Genomic DNA, 6,000 nt, shown 5'->3' with positions numbered 1-6,000 from the left:
ATGAACTTCTCTCTGATCCTCTTCATGGAGCAGAACATGTTCTCAGGCCATGGTGAATGCCAAGAAAATCACATAAAAGCAAATGAACCTTTAGAAAAGGCTGAGACTATCAGGGCTAAGCGCTCAGTGTTATCCCACTGGAGGCAAAAGAATTAAGAAGTTTCCCACCCATGGCACACAGCCCTTTCAGTATTTCAGCAAAGATAGGACTGAAAATCACCTATTTCATCTTCTAGGAAAGACTTATCTGCCTTTCCTGCACCTTTGTCACTCTAAACCCACCTCCATTGCTGAGAAATAAATATATGGTCCAAACTTACATTCGCAGGGGTTTGCCCAACAATTTCACCAGAAAGGAATGACCAAGCCCAGTTCTCCTGTAAGCTATTCCCCATAGAAGACACTTCTGCAAGCAATAAGATGAGAGGTGTCAATCTGTCTGACCACTGTTGGTCACACTCCCCCCAAAAAGAGGGAAAACAACAGACTCCCTCTTCAGGGCATTCAGTGAAGGAGAGCGGCACACAGGTAGCTTGAGAGACAGAGCAGCAAACCAGACTGAATTTCTCTTTACAGGATCAGTGCACTCACTCCACCATCACCTCGATCTTTTCAACCTTTGGCTTTGTATTTCCCTGGCTGGTGCAAAGGTCTGAGCTGGAAAACCTTTCACTGCTTCCTCCTGCTCCCCACTCCCCTTCGCTGCATCTGTTTTCTGCCTGTAGTTACAGACCAGCAGAGCCCTCGCACCAAGAAATACGCTTGCACGGGTCCATCTCCTGTCCTGAAAGAACTAAAAGATTGTTCTCTCGAGGCTAACAAAATTACAGAGGTCAAACAGAAGAAAGAAAGGAGTACATTATAGAATTAGGCTTACAAAAGGAGCAGCTCTGGCTAAAGGCTAATGTAATACCAAACCAAATCAGCCCCAGTGTTTGGATCCCTAGAATATTCCCAAGAGTTTAATTCAGATTCTTCTTTTCCCACAGGTAAAACAAAGCAATGCTCCTTCCCTCACTCCCAGTGCCCTGCAAACATCAAAAGATTGGTTCTGCTTCTCTCTTTCACGCTTACTATAAAAAAAGGGAGGTTTGCAAATGTAGTTTTTATGGGACCAGGGGTTCCCTCCCATTCAAATTAGAGGCAGAGCCTATAACTGAATGATAGGTTTGCACTTAAAAGCGGCTCAGGTCACTATTCAACAAAAGAGATGAGTGGGATATTACCAAACAACCTAAGCTCATAAACATCTTTAAAAATGGTCTTTTGGGGCCGCTCGTGCAGCCAAAGCCTGTTTTCCTGGGACATAAAAAGATGAAAGCTCTGCTTCTCATTGCAGAGGGTTTCTGGCCAGGTTCATTTGCGTGCATTGCCTCCTGCTCCTGCATTCAGCTTCTCCCTCTGCTTTCATTCCCCTTCGAGCTGGTCTCAATATCTTGCCAATCCTACCATGTCAGCTCCGGAGCTGGAGGCATGCTCTGCTGTGATCCCGAGAAGTGTGAAGATACATACCACCAGCAACACCTCATGCCACAGAGGCGGTGGTGTGGGGTACCCCGGGCTGGGATGCTTCAGCAGCAGAAGCCTTGGTGACAATGCAGGCTGCAACCCCGAGCTAGTGGTCAGCGGCTGTCGCCTACTGCGATATGGCTACAGCCCCTCAAGCACGGGGTTGGGCTATGCAGGTGCTGGCGTTGGCTGCAGGATCGGTGGAGCCCTGGGGGTCTGCATGTCCATTGCCAAGGTCACAGTCCATGAGCATCTGCTCTTGGCTGCTCAAGCTGGAGTTGGTCCCAAACCTTCAGTCTGTGAAGTACCAGGAAAAGGAGCAGATCAAGACCCTCAGTAACAAATTTGCATTTTTCATTGACAAGGCAAGAGAAGAGATGCCCAGCTGAACAGGCACCGCAGCTGCAGAGCCGTAACAAGCTGCTGTACGGCACATCTGAGACAAGGGATGCATTTGCCAAACTGCTTACTAGCAACAGCAGCCAAAACTCACAGCCTGACTTTGCAGTAAGGACCTGTTGGAGTTTTAATGAGGAAGACATTTTTCACCACCTTAGAGTAAAATGGTGCCTTCAGTGGGGGCAAGAAGGTATTTTCATGCTCCAAGAGCAGTGCAAAGCAGTCTTATTGCAAACGACAAGCAAGCTTTGCTGTTATATGCGGAGAAGTGGATTCTCTAATGCCCCATTTTTATATCACTTGAACCCTAGCTTCAGTAGAATTACCTCTGCCTTACCGCACTCTACTTTGGTGCTGAGTCTAACTCGGTGCTTTTTGCGTAATAACAACCAAGACATTTTTCTGAAGAACCTTCTTACGAGAAGATGCTGTTCAACAGATTTTAAATGCATGCCTTCTCCATTCACCTCATACTATCCTGAATAACTCTCAGATTTTCTCAATTTGCCAATTCTGGGACTGTAATTGTTCATTTCTGTGTCACCAGTATAACAAATCACTATACTTTGAATGCTTTACTTCTGGGTTTCAAGTCCAGTTCCCAGAGCAACAGAACAAGGTGCTGGAGACCACATGGGGATTTCTACAGGAACAAAAGTGTTACACGAGCAACATCGAGCCAATGTTTGAAATTTATATTGGCAACTTGAAGAGGCAGCTGCATGTTCTGGGAAGCAACAGAGCCAAGCTGGAAACAGAACTGAGCACCATGCAGGGTATCATGGAGGATTACAAGAAAAAGTAAGTTTAAAAAAGATACAAGCTCCAAGAATAGGGCTAGAACTGATCTCATCTAATTTTTGGATGGCAAAGGCTGCACAAGATGCAAGATCTCCTCCAGATGTACATGTGTATGGCTTGCATCAGCAGTTGGTTTCCATGCTGAGGTTGAGCATTTGGAGGTGGTAGAGGAACATTTGATTCGTATTCTTGCTTAAGCTGAATAACAAGGAGCAAAGTGATCTTTTTTCTTCTCCTTACAGGTATGAAGAGGAAACTCACTGACAAACATGTGCAGAGAATGAGTTTGTTATGTTCAAAAAGGTAAGAGCATTTCAAACCAACTCAAACACTTATTCTGGGCTTTTAGTATGAACAGCAGCCAATATTGCTGGAAAGAGAGGGTGAGACTGCCTCTCACTCTCCAGAGACTCTAGAGGGACCTAAAGGCCAGTTTTTGGGAAGATTTAATTAAAGAGTTGAATCCCACCTTAAGTCAGTTTTAGCTGAGCTTGTTCATTTGGGATGTTTGTATACCCCAACTGGTCAAAACCTTTCCTTCTCTTCTCTGTCTCTAGTGATATTTTTGTCTTCTGCCTAAGAGGATAAGAGAGGGAAACCATTTAATAGCATGGTAAAATTTATGTCCTTGAAAAGAGCAGCCCTAAGAGTTTGTAATCTCATCACTTGCTGACATTAAGCAGTTTGCTCTTTCATTTCATACACCCTTGACGCGCTTCGGGATGCAGATTGTGCCTATGTGAACAAAGCTGAGCTGGAAGCCAAGGTGAAGTCCCTCACCCAAGAGATCAACTGCCTGAGGAGCCTGTATGAAGTGGTAATGACTCTTCCTTTTCCACTCTTTTCCTCCATCCCATGCCTCTTTAGGGGGCCTGTGGAGTCAGGCTCCCACAACCCATCACTTAAGTTCATGGAGATTTCTGGTGTTTCATGTGTACATCAGTTGATTCCTCCGGATTTCAAAGGTGTTACACAGGTGAGATCCTAAGGAATCTGTTTCAACTTGATGGTGAAGGTACGATCCAGAGACATTAAACCAGAAAATCCCTCTTGGGTTTTCTGCAGTGAGCCTGAAGTCGTGGTACATGGAGCACACTGCATCTTCTTGTCTCCACACCTTGGAGACCCACAGGGAAAGCACCTTCGGTGCAGATGATCTTGCTGTCGCCCCTAGGAAATCACTCAGCTCCAAGCACCCATTTCAGGCACCTCTGTTATTGTGCAAATGGACAAGAGCTGAGGCCTGGACATGGATGACATCATCACTGATGTCAAAGCTCAATATGACAACATCACCAAAAAAAGCCGGGCTGATGCAGAAACCTGATACTACAGCAAGGTGAGTCGTGATGATACTCACAAAACTATTTATGCCCTGCTTCTGCTAAGGGCCTTGCTTCTTCAAATTTCCTAACTTGGGTTGAAGAGGCTTTTTAAAGGTCTGTTTTCTTAGCCACCTGCTGTGTTTTCCCTATGTGTGATACATCCTCTATCATGCCTTCACACACAGAGCTGCTACTGTGTAAATGAGTCATTCGTGTCCCCCAGTAGCAAGGTTTTTGCCTTAAAGCTCAAGATCCGGGACTGCAGACCCACAATCACATAGTAGGTTTAATTACTCATGCACCTCCTCACTCTGGTATTTATTTTCATTGCATTTTCTCTCTCCTCAGTATGAGGAACTGAGAGAAACCACTAACAAACATGATGACAGCTTGCATAATATAAAAAATGAAATTGTGAAGCTGAATTGGGTGACTCAGAGGCTGACTGGAGAATGTGAAAACACCAAAGCCCAGGTAAGGATGACTCAGGGGCAATAACGTGTCAATCACCGTTCCCAGGTTGTGGCTTTCCAAAACTCCTCCGCTAGAACAAGGAAGCAATAAAGCCAGTTTTGGTGAAGTACATGTCAGCTGCTCAACTCTAACACTCGCTGGTAATCCAGAGTACAGAGTAAAATGTCTATTATGACTAATAACTGAACTACCATCAGTAAAGACCTGCGGTGAGAAGACAACACATACACCAAAGTCCCAGCTAGGCAGAGAGAATCATCCTAGAGTTACACATTTATCTATAGAGTCTGAAAATATAATGAAGTGCAGGTGGATGAATACACAGGCAGGCAGATTCAACAGCTCTAAACTATTCAAAGCACATGCAAATAAGTGGCAGGAATGAAAATCTCCTACCTGCAGAGATGTAAACCGGAAGGAGCCAGTGCTGAAGCTGAGGAGCACAGGGAAGTGGTTATCAAGGATGCAAAGTGCAAACTCTCCAAGCTGGAGAAGGCAAAGCAGGACATGGCCCATGAGCACCTGAAGCTTATGAATGTCAAGCTGGCCCTGGACATCAAGATCACAACCTACAGGAAGCTGCTGGATGGAAAAGAAAGCAGGGGGGTGCTTGTACAACCCTACAAGGCAGAAACAGTAACGCATCTAACCCCACAACCACCTTTCACAGTCTGTCTGATGAGCCATCACCACTGTAATTGCAGCAAACCCCACTGAGACCCGAAGTCCGAGGGGATGACACTTTCTAAAGCACTTTCCAGCATTTACGGACCCAAATACCTTACGAAGTCAAAAGCTCCTAATGCACTCAGGCACTTAGGTTTTCCCCCCAAATGGAAGACCTTGCATGAATAAAGATGATGTCTTGTGTAGCCCCAGGTCTTATCAAGCCAAAGGCTCAGCCACAGTCATGCCTGGCCACCTTCACCACCGCAGCCGAAATGACTGGGTATATTCACATGTGGGCTAACTGAGGGGACAGAGGGAAAGCCCTTGGCCAGGACTTGCTCACACTTACACACACAGAGCCAAAGCAAAACCCTTTCCCTGCTTGGGCATGACACTGGACTCAGGAAAACTTCCTCACAGGCATGAGCTGAGCAGTTGAGTCATGGTAGGTCCAAAGCACCTGCCTGGCCTGCTGGCAGCTTCCCACATCCCCAAACCTCCCAATTATTGGCCAGTTATAGGGACACACATTAAATATGGACTTTGGTTTTTACACATCTCCCTTTTCCCCATCCCCCTAAGGTTGTGTGTAGATGGTGGCTGCCCTCTGAATATTTTTAAGTACCAGACAAATCCCCATTCCTACTAGTCCCCCAGGATCTACTCTGCAGCATGGAAATCCTGAGCTGAATTTTTTTTCTTTTCAGCTGTGTGCTGATCCCCAGGAAGAATCACATGCGGTACTGACCCATACTTTGGTCGCAGCTACTCTTCCAGAAGCTGAGGTCTGGTGACCGGAGGAGATGTCTGTGGCAAAAGCATC

The 6,000-nt window shown here is 45.9% G+C and overlaps 1 pseudogene; it reads left to right on the top strand.

The window, feature by feature from the left end:
* LOC104029121 (keratin, type II cytoskeletal cochleal-like) lies at positions 1 to 5,971 on the top strand (annotated as a pseudogene).
* The last annotated feature ends 29 nt before the right edge of the window (positions 5,972 to 6,000 follow it).

Source organism: Pelecanus crispus, chromosome 26 (assembly GCF_030463565.1).
Source record: "Pelecanus crispus isolate bPelCri1 chromosome 26, bPelCri1.pri, whole genome shotgun sequence".
In the NCBI taxonomy this organism is placed as follows: domain Eukaryota; kingdom Metazoa; phylum Chordata; class Aves; order Pelecaniformes; family Pelecanidae; genus Pelecanus; species Pelecanus crispus.
The sequence above is the reverse complement of the archived record's forward strand: the minus strand, read 5'-3'. Positions and strand labels throughout refer to the sequence as shown.